This window comes from Haliotis rubra, unplaced genomic scaffold, assembly GCF_003918875.1.
Source record: "Haliotis rubra isolate DU_JTF1 unplaced genomic scaffold, ASM391887v1 Scf26, whole genome shotgun sequence".
Lineage (NCBI taxonomy): Eukaryota > Metazoa > Mollusca > Gastropoda > Lepetellida > Haliotidae > Haliotis > Haliotis rubra.
Window position 1 is genome coordinate 2,142,969 of NW_025766669.1, and position 14,830 is coordinate 2,157,798.

The following is a 14,830-nucleotide window of genomic DNA, read 5'->3' on the forward strand; positions in this document are numbered from 1 at the left end:
AATGTGGGTTGTATCAACGTGTGTCTCGAGTATGAGCTGGCATTCAATGTTAAGTGTGAGTCACATAAAGCACTTTATTTCGTTTTATGTACACACATTATGTCTTAGTAGGGTAAATGATGAAACAGAAGCTGCACCATTAGATACGTAGACGGTGTATTAAATCACCCATAGGCGAAAGCTTATCATCTCCTCTATTGAGGTTGTCGGAGATACTTTGCCAATGAACTACAATATGCCACGAACACTTTCTACCCGTTTCTGTGCCCATATTCAGTAATTGACTACCCAAAGACATGCACTGATGACAAAGGTGGTCATAACACCCGGTCTGACTAAGCCACGAACTGTAGGCTGTTATCCTGTTTCAATGAAAGCGTCTACCACGCTGACACAGCACGAACGCCCTTCGGCTGTTAACCGGTCATCATGTAACACTTAATAATGATCGGATTAAACTGTTTCTTTTCGCAATTAGGTAGTTTCTTAATCTGTATCATTTTAATATAATGTTGATAAAACAAAAGCTTTCCTACCTGTCTTGTGTTCTGCGGTGTGTGATAATATCCAGTGTATAAGTCCCTATAGGTAAAAGGTAAATCCAACTGGGAGTATGTAAACTTATTTGCACAGAATGAAAATAAAGCGGGACTAAGAAGTTTTCCCTGCTCCCCTCCACTCACTGCACCATCCAGACAGTCCGAGCCGGAAGAATGGTTTATGAGCTTGTATACCTGGAACAGTCCACTTACTGTCGCGAGGGGAGACAGCTAGCCCAAATCTACCAGCTGTGACAAATAAGTTAGAAATCGTTGCACAGATGATTCTTAAACCCAAACGTTCATCCCCTATTTAACTTGAAATTGGAGTCGTGTGGCTGTGTGACATTTGGGCTTGCTGGATGACGGTTTAATCCCGCGCATCACCCCTCGTCTGACAAGATTAGGCCGATCAAACAGGTATCTGTATCGAGACCGGTGCAAATATTAGGGCAGGCATCATCCCATAACGTAAGGCGGGATTTTATCTCCTATCCTACGTATAATCCCCTCGTCTAACGAGACTATGGGACATGTGGATTTATTACGTCTGAAGAACATTCGCCTTTAAGGCGGGGTTTTGCTGGCGCTATTAATAGCTGGAACAGGAGCTATTTGTGTGACACACATAGCCGCCATTTATCAAACGGAACGCTGGTATTGATTTTAAGTTAAACTGAATCAAATTTAGATTAATTGGGGTTTTATATTACATTGGTTTTCGTGTGTTGTTCACCTGTCTGCGTAGGGTTTAACTCGGGAGCCACGTCGGTCTATAGTCAGGGGGATACTGTAACATGTAAGGTTAACCTTTATAGGGACTTATACACTGGGTATTATCACACACCGTAGAACGAATATAACACAGTCATTGTTATGAGGCCAAAGAAAATGACATTGTCATGTGTCAATATTGTCCTTGCCTTTAGCGTGAGTGAGGGAACTGTGTCACATCCCGGGTATCAATATCCCGGGTTGTAATGAGCTACACAGCTACATTAATGTGAGGAATTTCAGCCTCTGTAACCCCAAGACAGCCTTGCCGATATTAACATTCATTTAAAGAGTATCGTCGTCGAAGGTATAGCAAATGTATCGAATTGTAAAATCGTTTAGTGTGAGCTAAGGAAATGAGGGGCGATTATCATATTTGCAGCATTTCTGCAGAAACTGCCGGCCTCGCGATGACACCCATACATGTGCATCGTATCTCAGGAGACAGAGAAGACACATCCTATCAGTTGGGTACAGCAACTGCCTGACATATATTTCAGTCGAAGAATATAATTGAACTGTGTGACAGATCTCCTTCAAGGACAAAATCGTTATTTTAAAAAAAAAAAAGTACACATTTCACTAGACTGAACAAACACAAGTCTAGATTTTACAGCTAGACAGGACACATCTTACAGGACGGGTCAGACACATGCAAACGCTAGCACACAGTAAATTCAAGATAGACTGACTGAGTTTGGTTTCACGCCACTTTTAGCAATATTCCAGCAACATCACGGCGGGGGACACCAGAAATGGGCTTCACACATTGTGCCCATGTGGGGATTCGAACCCGGGTCTTCGGCGTGACGAGCCAACGCTTTAACCATTAGGCTACCCCACCGCCCCATTTAAGATAGAACTACTTCAAGGACACCAACATGTATTTTACTCTGGACCAGAAGACACACCACATATCGGGGCAGATAGTCATACCAACCAGCTGGACACAATAACTGCTTGTCAGATATACTTCAAGGAAACAGTCACACACCTGAGTCAAGATCTGAACACATGAGGCACTGACACATCGCAACAGTTAGACACAGCACCTGCTTGACAGATCTACTTCAAATTACACATTCACTTAAGGCCAGAACACTACATGACGGCACAGACACATCGCAACAGTTAGACACAGCACCTGCTTGACAGATCTACTTCAAATTACACATTCACTTAAGGCCAGAACACTACATGACGGCACAGACACATCCCAACAGTTAGACACAGCACCTGCTTGACAGATCTACTTCAAACACACACATCCACTTAAGGCCAGAACACTTAGACGGCACAGACACAACAGCTTAGACACATCACCGGCTTGACAGATCTACTTCAAATTACACATCCACTTAAGGCCAGAACACTACATGACGGCACAGACACATCCCAACAGTTAGACACAGCACCTGCTTGACAGATCTACTTCAAATTACACATCCACTTAAGGCCAGAACACTACATGACGGCACAGACACATCCCAACAGTTAGACACAGCACCTGCTTGACAGATCTACTTCAAATTACACATCCACTTAAGGCCAGAACACTACATGACGGCACAGACACATCCCAACAGTTAGACACAGCACCTGCTTGACAGATCTACTTCAAATTACACATCCACTTAAGGCCAGAACACTACATGACGGCACAGACACATCGCAACAGTTAGACACAGCACCTGCTTGACAGATCTACTTCAAATTACACATTCACTTAAGGCCAGAACACTACATGACGGCACAGACACATCCCAACAGTTAGACACAGCACCTGCTTGACAGATCTACTTCAAAGTACACATCCACTTAAGGCCAGAACACTACATGACGGCACAGACACATCCCAACAGTTAGACACAGCACCTGCTTGACAGATCTACTTCAAATTACACATCCACTTAAGGCCAGAACACTACATGACGGCACAGACACATCCCAACAGTTAGACACAGCACCTGCTTGACAGATCTACTTCAAATTACACATTCACTTAAGGCCAGAACACTACATGACGGCACAGACACATCCCAACAGTTAGACACAGCACCTGCTTGACAGATCTACTTCAAATTACACATCCACTTAAGGCCAGAACACTACATGACGGCCAGAACACTACATGACGGCACAGACACATCCCAACAGTTAGACAAAGCACCTGCTTGACAGATCTACTTCAAATTACACATTCACTTAAGGTCAGAACACCCTATGAAGGCAAGAACACTACATGAAGGCCAGAACACTACATGAAGGCCAGAACAGCACATGAAAGCCAGAACACCATATGAAGGCCGGACACATCCAGGACAAGGACATTGTAGAACGCTGACACCGGCAGAACAGATGTACCAACATCTAGGCCAGCCACAGTCAACTCTTGACAGACGCACTTCAGCTGTGAGACAGACGTACCCGAAACAGCTTGAGACGTCCTCCAATTACAGGAAACGGTTGTGCACTCTACTCTTCACGACCTGCTTTGATAATCTCAGTAACTGCAAACGCAACCGGAAGTGACCTCACACGAAGCCCACGCAATACGAGCCTGTTGTCACTGCAGGCCAACATATTCGACTAGATGTAACTGACCTATGTGTGATACCTGTTGGGATAACACCAGCTCACCTTGTGGGTCAGACTGTTAAGGTAATCACCTGACTCAGCTTCATATCAGGCGGGGGATTAAATCAGGGGACTCATTTTCAGACAGTCCGGGAAATGTCAATCAAATGTACTTCTTTGTACCAAGGTATCAGCGTTATCAGCGTTACACAAACTCGTTGTGGGATTGTATGATGTGTGTTTCCTTTTGGATCAGTAACACGGTCAGATAAAGGTATCATAAAGGAGGGAGATGAGGGGGCATAACACTACTGTAACTTGCAGGTGTAACATATAGTCGTCACGGTTGTTTAAGAAGCTGGTTCCCCTGCTGCCATTGACAGTGGCACCTCGAGGAACACACTTGACCATGCCCAAGACCTTTTAGTGCATTACACCTAAATTTGAATCAGTTTTCTTATATGTTCATTTGACAAATTTTCATGTTCGTAATGGTTTTCTCAGTCGAAACCGTTCTGTGATGTCTTTAGGAATAACAAAAGTTCAGGGACATCGTGTTAGTTAAATTTTGAAGGAAAGCTAAAAGTTTACACCTTTGTTGGAACCCTATACAATTAAATACAGCAGCTTAAACCATTCTCTCGTCGCTCTATTGTTAACACGTTGTTATATGTACACGTTACATCCGCTCAAATATATGCTCAAGTTATGCCTCTCTTACTAATGCCTTTGGGGCGGTGGGGTAGCCTAGTGGTTCAGGCGTTCACTCGTCACGCCGAAGACCCGGGTTCGATTCCCCACATGGGCACAGTGTGTGAAGCCCATTTCTGGTGTCTCCCCGCCTTGATAAAAGCGGCGTAAAGTATTTTAGCTGAAGTCCAAAGTGACATACCTCAGACGTTTACCTCTTTGGTGAAAAACACGAGGACAATCTAATACCACAATTAAATGCTATGGGGAATATGTCAATTCCCTCGGATTTCAGGATGCTATTAAGGGTGGTTGTATTCGAGGACTTAACACAATCCCGGATTGTACATACACACTGTGTTATACGTCAAATGTTTATATATTACTTAAGTTACACAGCTTATGGCACATAGCATGAAATAGAAACAGATTAATGGAGAGTGGTTGTTGTGCCTCTACCTTCGACGGAGATAATAGTCATTTTGTCATGTTTTACATACTTTGAGACTTTGTCTCTCTATATAATAACAAGGTGATATGACAATTGATGAAACAAACTCTCAACTGAACTCAAAACACTCTCGCTTTTCAAGTCTCAGCTATAAACATATCTCTTCCGACAGTCATACCTGGACTAAAATCTACTGCCTTGTGTTTATGTCCCATTGACAGAGTTAATATTGTAGTATATTTGTAGCGCTATGAGCATACACATAGTGTATGGAGTTGGCGCCATATAAATGGACTCATTATTATTATTATTTATGAAATATACCTATTGCTGACTTGTCAAACCTGTTGTTATGGCAGATTACGCCGCGGCATCACTACCTGCATCAACCTCACCCACATCCATCACACACCTGGTTAAACCTGAATCAGGACCTCGTCAGTAGCAGCTTAATGTATTTACACTGCTAGACACCTATATATCTAACCAAGAAGAATTAATTATCGTCTGCGGGCTTTCGCCTTCCCGCTGGGCGACTCCGGAACACTTGTCCTGTTCCCTACTGACACAACTACCTAGAAGTAATTTTAAAACGTGGCAATTGGTATAGATACATATGACAGTACCATTGCTGAATAGGATAAAATATATTGGACAGTTGGTAGACGAGATTTTTTCTTTATTGAAATGCATCACAGCACTGAGCAGTGTATGAAATAAGCCCCAAACCCAGCCCGACATCAGTACTGGTAACTTCAAAATGTTATCAGCCCAAAATGAAAATAACCAGACCAGACAATCCAAATAAAATAACTCAATTTTAAGTAACAATGAATAACTGAATGAACTTGAGACATGTATTTACTGTCTAACAGTCTTCACAGGTCATTTTCAGAGAAATCCGACTCCGCGCATCGATAGGTGTCGCTGTGATAATATATAGTGACATAGTGTTAATATATGTCCACGCAGTGCTTTGAGCCTGCGATACGATGGTTCACTTGTTCAAAACAGTATTTGTCATCTAATGTCAAATCTAAATGTAACGCTCAATTTGAAAAATAGATTTTACGATAATGGTGAATTTAATCAGATGTATGGAACATGTTATGTAAACATTTTACCAGACCATCGGCCATCAGACCATCGGACCGTCCGTCAGAAATCCAGCCCTTCTTATCTCGGGTGGTCGGACGGGCCTTATTTCATCCACTGAGTCTGTGAACACTGTATGTTAATCGCAAGTTTATAGATTACGACCTTGCAAAAGGGAATACACAATGGACAATTGGAGTTGGACAATTATTGTTATGACACACCCATCCTCGGTAATACTAAAAAGAATGCCTATAGCTATCCGCCCTGGCAATAACCACTATTACTGTTCCTCGTCTTGAAGGCTTGCAGCCTCTGTCGGTCTCCTCACGGATAATTCCCAGCGTGTTTGTTTGAAGAGCAGAAAGCATGTTGACACTCGGATCTCAACCAACAGAGTTGGAGGAAGGACAAGGCGTGCGACACAAGGACCGTGTTTGTTGCCGGTTGAAGGCATAGTTTGCTCACAACATGTTTAAACTATGACAACATGCTTGAGCAGGCGAACCAGACTTGCGACATTGCTGTTCGTTGGACGAAGGATGATTAATATATGTAAGTATGGCAAGGCATTATGCCATTCACGTGTATATAATAGTAAAATGAAATGTCTGTGATGGTTCTCTGAGGTCAGATAATAATGACACTGATGATACGCTCCTAAACATACGGGGCGGTGGGGTAGCCTAGTAGTTAAAGCGTTGGCTCGTCACTCCGAAGACCCGGCTTCGAATCCCCACATGGGAACAATGTGTGAAACCCATTTCTGTTGTCCGCCGCCGTGATGTTGCTGGAATATTGCTAAAAGCGGCGTAAAACCAAACTCAGTCAGTCAGTCCTAAATATACACACACTGAAGGACAACGGGGTCTTCTGTTCAGTTATTATATTCCAAAAGCAATCCCTGTTTGTAACAGAAATAATATAATGGAGTTTTTTACTACGTTTAACTACATAGAATATTTTGTTCCTCATTCAATGGATGTTTGGCGTGGGAAAGATGGAATCTACGACTTTGTGTATATATATACTCATGCTTATAATGGTTGTCACCCCTTCAATTGTTTTAATTGGAGAGGGGTGTGGGGGGTGAGGGGGTGAGGTGTGTGGGGTTGGGGTGGGGAAGGGGTGACAACCATTATTGGCATGAGTATATTATCAATGCTGCAGTAAATTACTGTTTATTTTCCATTTTTTTCTATTTTAATGTGGGTATATACTTCATTTTAAAGCAATACATGGAAAACTGCCATCTTTAATTCAACTATCTGTTTGTGAAGCACGCACCTCCCTTACTTCGTAACAATGTTTTTACCGCTATAGGATATATTTCTCGAATATAATTATAATCAAAACCTGTAAAACAAAGGCACAATACATATTCAAAAACCTATCTTTTTAATGATAGATCTTATGTTGTCATATACATTGCAATACCAGTGTTGTTATAGCTATATGATCCTTTGTAATGGGACACGTGCGAAATAAAGTAAATTTCAGCTTGTCTTTCACAATAATAATATATTAACACAATGAATATCCACGAAGTAACAACGTTGAATATGCAACGTCATATAGTTGTGTCAACCAATCGTTAACCCTGTTCACAGTTGTCCCACTAGGCGCAATAGATTTCCCGACAAACACCTATGTATGTAGATGTGTAAGTATTTATCAAAGGTTAAACGTCCCTGCCATCTATGCAGCAAATGTCGCCCATGTCACCGTCGTGACACACGCTGATGACGAGCAGAAGTTGGTCAAGTGCATCATTAGAGGATGACAGTGGCACACATGGACAGGCACTCATGTGTCGGGGAAGTCAACACGCTGATACCTCAAGTCGGGTAATGTGGACCAAAACACACATGTCATTCTTCCATCAGATCATCATTATATATAATGCTTTAGTGCCAGGCAAAGGAACACACTGCTCTGTCGAGCGTTGATGTAGCTCAGTGATCAAAGCGTTCGCCCGTCACACCGAAGACCCGGTATTGCTAAAAGTGGCGTAAAACCATACTCACTCAATCTGCTCTGGCCACCCTAAAGACCCGGGTAAGACCCATATATGCTTGTCGAAAGAGGCGACTAAAGGGATCGGGTGGTCAGGCTCGCTGAGTTGGTTGACACATGTCATCGTATCCCACTTACGTAGATCGATGCTCATGCTGTTGATCACTGGAGTGTCTGGTCCAGACTCGATTATTTACAGACATTTTGCTGGAATGTTGTTCGGCGTTAAACAAAAAACGAACAAAAACGCTGCTGTGTCGCTGTTATACCGGACATATAAGGCATGGAAACAACTGATGACAATGTTAGATATAAGGATATCCAACACCTTTATTTTGGCAACATTAGACGGTATATATTAGACAAGATATATTCTACGAGGTTCGAAACGTTTACGCCAAAGCACAGTCTCTCGTGTATATGCCAACAGATTCCACTGCCCGTCAAATGCAACTGGGGTAAACATTAATATGAATAAATCACTGAAAATCAGCTATAACACCAGGTGTAGGAGTAAGAACCAGTAAGAGTAAGCAATAATAAGCACGTCCTGTTCAACCGGTCGCAAACGCCATTCACACATTTCTCTAAGTGCTTGCTTAAACAAATATTTACGTTTTCTTTTTTTAAGCTTGTAATGTTTAATATTTTTAAGTTCGTAATATTTAAGAATGCTTCCTTCTCTGCGCGCCCACACACTTCACTCCCATGTGCGTGATAGGCAGATAACAGACGCTTTGTCGGGACGTCACGCCAACGTGTACACGGTCGTTTATAGAGTGGAGTATGGCAAACCTGAATACAATGTGCCTATGTTTCTTGAAACAAGATGTCTGGCTGCTTTAACACGAGTGATAATCTAGTGAATTATCTAGGGGATCAGGTAATCTCCTTGTCTCACACCAAGAGACACCGGGCCACGTGCAGGGACACATGATACAGGTAACTGAACAGGTGTCCTGGGGTCTTAATCATTAATTCCATGGGAACTGGAGATTATTTGACTACACCGCCACTAAAATAACATACCCATTAATAATGGGATGCTACATTCATGCATACATCGATACATCTATCTACAATTTCACTTTTTAGTGGTTTCCTGTGCTACCGTATGGTCGCATATAATGTTAAAAAACTGATTTGGATCGAGAGAAATTATTTCACCAAATACTCATGAATCTTTTTTGTTTACTTACTTATTTTTTATTTATTTATTTATTTATTTATTTATTTTAAATTTTGTTCTTGGGGGGTTAATAATCCAAAACTGCCGGGTATAAGAACGTATCAATCCATGTTTGGTGGGGACTAAAATTAAACAAATAGAAACGATTATTCGATAACGATGTATTTATTGCGTGTATCATACTTGTGTTTTGAACCTAAAGGTTGCAATGTTTCGACGACTTTTTTAAGCCTACTAACGTCAGATAACATTTGTAGATGTTTTGGTCAAATGCAGTTTTTAAGTGTATACATTCTTTCGCTAGACAGTCTGTATCAAAGCGAAAATGAGGGATCGTTTGTCCTAAAAAAACACACCCAAAAACCCTGTGCCATTGAAACGCCATTAAAACATCAATATATGAACACAACCGAAATGTACACGGATTGTGATATCTCGAACGTTGACATTCAATCCGGCTGACTCAGCAAATTTGACAGTTGACATCACCCCAGCCTTGTTCATCGTGTGCCCTACAGAATCAATCTGTTTCAGTCCAGTTAACCAGAAAGGGTGATTCATTTACACAGGCACTTTTCTTCCACATAACTGAGGCAATGGTTACTAACAGACAGGCACAGTACACAATGTCATAGTCCACAGGGCTAATATGACAAAACTATTTAATATTTCGTTTGTGTATTTGGATCGAGACAAAATGGATGATGACACAAGCAAGTCACTAAAGTCACTAAAAGTAGCCCGTATAAATTCGGCGAAGACAGATCACCTTTAAGGTCCTGCTGTTTTTAAATGCTTTAACTCCCGAATAGTGAGAGATTTATATTAACTAAATGGTAGGGGGTCTGATCATACGTGAGTATTTTATAGATTTATTTAACAATCTCTTGTACAAAGTTTTCAAATAAGTCCACATTTTGCGACTGCGATAATAAATTATTGTATTATCGCACGTGCACACTGTATGATAAGATGTAGTTTATTTTAGTTTTGAAGATAATGGTAAAAATGATAAAATAATGGCAGAATTTGATCTTGTAGTCTGGCTGTAGATTATATATATACTGACGTACAGAAGAAAGTGCACACCTGGTGTTTGGGGACTGTTCCCATGGAAACCATATACATATTTTGCTAGCAATGTTGTAATTGGGTACAATATCTATGGTGTTTTGGAAACACTTGCACAATGTTTGTGACAAGGCAGAATCAAAACACTTTTTAAATATTAATGCTGTTTTAAAGAAAATATTTTACCAAAGAATCAGGTGTGTACTTTCTTTTGAACGTCAGTTTAGTTACATAGAGATAAATTTTAGCCCTATTTCATTTTTGTGTCCTTTATCTGCGCAAGATAGCATTTGAATATGCCTTAATCTGGACCATCCATTAAATGATTGTTGAAGAATTATTCACACCACAAGATGTGTTGAGCAGTACGTACCTTCTTCCCTCAGCACTAGTTCCAGTGACTAGGTTGAACTGGTCAAGGCATGTATGGGACGTTTTCCGCCCGGTAATAAAGAGTTATATTTCACCCCTGTCACTATGTTGAAAGGCAACCGACTGGTATTGTCCATGTGATAATGGTAAGATGAGGGTCACGGCACCTGCAGCTGCTGTTAACGGACATGTGCTTGACCAGTCAGCTTGCTCTACAAGCTGGACAACACTTAGCTATGGTGGACTTGGTAATCGTTTAAAACCATTAGGTGAACGATCCCATGGCGATGGACTCATTAGATATAATCTTTAAAAAAAGCAGGGGAACCTCATTTTAAATTTTTTTTTGTATATATATATATATATATATATATATATATATATATATATATATATATATACACACACACATACATATATATACATATATATATATATATATATATATATACACACACACACACACACTTACATATATATATCAATGTTGATATGATAATAATGAATGTTTTGAGAGCGCGTCACCACTTGCACTTCCTTATGACCATTATGTCCATAGTTGTTTGTGCAGTAATCGCTCTTGAAAGATGATTGGTGTTTGACGTGAAATTTGCATGTGTACGATTTTCATTTGCAAACAAAAAGACCCGCTAGAAACAAACACGAACCACTGTGTGGTGCAAGATGATTGTCAAAATAAATGGTCTACAGTAATTTATCGATCTTCTTGAAAACCAAAAACCAAGAATGACATGTACACCCATGCATGTGTCTGGGGCTACTGCATTGTGCACGTGCATCCCATGCGTTGTGTTTAAGGGTGGTAATAAAGAGAAATGGTGGTGCGTTCATAAGATGTCTGCCTTTGAAACGTTTGTTCACGCTTATACTTCCTATCCAAACTGAAAGTTCGGGTTCCCCTACTTTAATAAGATCATATATGCACAATGTGAGAGAGAATGATGAGACCACAGAATTAAATGCGGTTTCTCGTATGTCTTGTGAATGAATACAGAAGTTGGTACAAAGATATGTCGTGTACTCAGCTTACATCATCTGGCAGCTCTGATATATACATATTACTTACACCCTTCTGCCTGACATACTTGACACGAACACCCCTCGTGATGAAATGTATGAGATAATTCGAAATATGCCACGAATGTGCGTTGCTGCTCTGGAAACTAAATACCTGGAGCACGTGTGGATGTAGAAGTGTTTCCATCATAATGTGTTTGTCCAATGACTATGAGCACGTGTACATCTAGCCGTGTACCTACCTGAAGGTGTCAGCCCAACTGCTGTGAGCACGTGTACATCTAGGAGTGTACCCACCTGAAGGTGTCAGTCTAACTACTGTAAGCACGTGTACATCTAGTCGTGTACCCACCTGAAGGTGTCCGTCCAACTACTGTAAGCACGTGTACATCTGGCCGTGTACCCACCTGAAGGTGTCCGTCCAGCTACTGTAAGCACGTGTACATCTGGCCGTGTACCCACCTGAAGGTGTCAGTCCAACTACTGTGAGCACGTGTACATCTAGGAGTGTACCCACCTGAAGGTGTCCGTCCAACTACTGTGAGCACGTGTACATCTAGGAGTGTACCCATGTTAAGGTGTCAGTCCAACTGCTGTGAGCACGTGTACATCTGGCCGTGTACCCACGTGAAGGTGTCAGTCCAACTACTGTGAGCACGTGTACATCTAGGAGTGTACCCACGTTAAGGTGTCAGTCCAACTGCTGTGAGCACGTGTACATCTGGCCGTGTACCCACCTGAAGGTGTCCAGTCCAACTACTGTAAGCACGTCTGGCCATCTAGGTGTGTACCCACGTGTTTCTAGGAGTGTCAGGTGTCAGTCCAACTGAGCACGTGAGTACCCACCTGAAGGTGTCCGTCCAACTACTGTGAGCACGTGAATGTACCCATGAAGGTGTCCAGTCCAACTGCTGTGAGCCGTGTACATCTGGCCACCTGAAGGTGTGTCCAGCTACTGTAAGCCGTGTACATCTGGACGTGTACCCACCTGAAGGTGTCAGTCCAACTACTGTGAGCACGTCTACATCTAGGAATGTACCCACTTAAAGGTGTAAGTCCAACTGCTGTGAGCACGTGTACATCTAGCCGTGTACCCACGTGAAGGTGTTAGTCCAACTTCTTGAGCACAGACCCTACAGAAACTCACCACATCTTTTGATCTGAAGACTATCAAGGCCCATGCATGAGTGAAGTAACGTACTCTAGCGCTACAACAAGGAACCCATTATGATACATGTCACGAATATTGGGTAATGAACACAATAACGAGTCACCAGTTAATGTATCATTTAATATATTCAGTGAAACACTAACAAAAAGTCTTTGATGTGTTCTCTCTGTGCCGACAGTGTTATTTGCTACTACAACGACCAGTGACCACATTGCTGAGAGCTGACTGGGATCCTGCCTGGCTTGGGTATATCAAATTCCATATTTCGCTTTGATAAATATGGCCCTAAAACACTCTCTTTCAAAGAAATCATGAGTATTCGATTCTAGTGATCCTGAATAACGAATTGATTTCATGAAGAAATACGGGTGGATTCACCCAAAAGTGAGTGAGTTATAACAGAGACCATATAATAGACTATTATATGGTCTCTGGTTATAACAGCCCAAAAGTACAGTCACCAAATTCATTAATATTTTTCAAACAATACATTAACGCTTGTCGATGTTTTCCCTCTTTTCGTTAATGCTGTTTAACGCCGCACTATATATCCAGCTATAATATATGACGGCGGACTGTAAAAACTCCAGACAAGCGAGTGATTGACATCGTAAGCATCGATCAACGCAATTCTTATACGATTATGTGTCAACCAAGTCAGCGAGCCTGACCACCTGATCGTCAATGTACGCCATTAAACAACTGTTGTGTTCAGAACCTACGCAAACTTATTATAAAACTCGATGAAGACGTTATTTTAAATGCACACAATGCTGTTTAACTAGACCATTATGTACAGCACTATTTGCCTGTCCATCATAGTCCTTGGCTGACTGACTGACTGATAGAGTTTGGTTTTACGCCGCTTTTAGCAACATTCCAGCAACATCACGGCGGGGGACACCAGAAATGGGCTTCACACATTGTACCCATGTGGGGATTCGAACCCGGGTCTTCGGCGTGACGAGCCAACGCTTTAACCATTAGGCTACCCCACCGCCCCTAGTCCTTGGCGTTCAGCGTCATTTCAATGTGATAGGTTTCACACTTTAGAGCACTCTATGAATGGGTTCCGTTGGGAAACAAGATCCATTCTGAAAAACACTGCACCATCTCACGAAGCCCAATCTCTGCAATCACGTAAAAACAAGGAGGAATGTGACGATACAGCCCAACAAAGAACCAGTAAAGTTCAAGGAGTGATGACCCTTCTACCACTGATATCATTAACGTAATCTACATGTTTGGGAAGCCACTCTGGCAGATGTTACTAAGGTCATGGGACCAATTACACCATCCACGCCATCTGATGTAGTTCCTTTCTCCAGCATGATGCAATCCCTGCTCTGATCACATAACAACAGAATGTATAGAAAAAAGTCTTCCTTTATATCTTTTCCTCAACTTGCACGTTAATCGTTGACTGTGGCTTGTAGTACAAGTTCAGTGATCTGTTATGAATGAGTGAGTGAGTGAGTTTTACGCCTCTTTTAGCAATATTCCAGCAATATCACAGAGGGGGACACCAGAAATGGGCTTCACACACTGAACCCATGTGGGGAATCGAACCCGGGTCTTTGGCGTGACGAGCGATCGCTTTGACCACTAGGCTACCCCACCGCCCGTGATATATAATGTTTCACCTTTGAGTAAAATGGTTTTACTTAAAGTATGGAGTATGTTATATGTTACGAATACATGTTACGTTGTCACCATTATCCACACCAATAATACATTACGAATGTATGGGACCTTAAGAAGGATAAATAGAGAACTGTTACCTGGGTTACATTCGATCCACATTGTGCGGTGATGTAAACTGACGTACAAAAGAAAGTAGACACCTG

At 41.7% G+C, this 14,830-nt stretch overlaps 1 protein-coding gene across 3 annotated transcripts in view; it reads right to left on the reverse strand.

The window, feature by feature from the left end:
- Positions 1–993, reverse strand: part of LOC124280072 (papilin-like) — a 130,011-nt gene extending 129,018 nt beyond the window's left edge. The window contains exon 1 of one of the 3 annotated variants that reach the window (XR_006899571.1): positions 537–991. The gene's annotated coding sequence lies outside the window, so the exon portion shown is untranslated. Of the gene's footprint in view, positions 1–536 lie in introns of all 3 variants that reach the window. The other 2 variants (XM_046715948.1, XM_046715949.1) reach the window with 2 other exon arrangements.
- Positions 994–14,830: the final 13,837 nt, after the last annotated feature.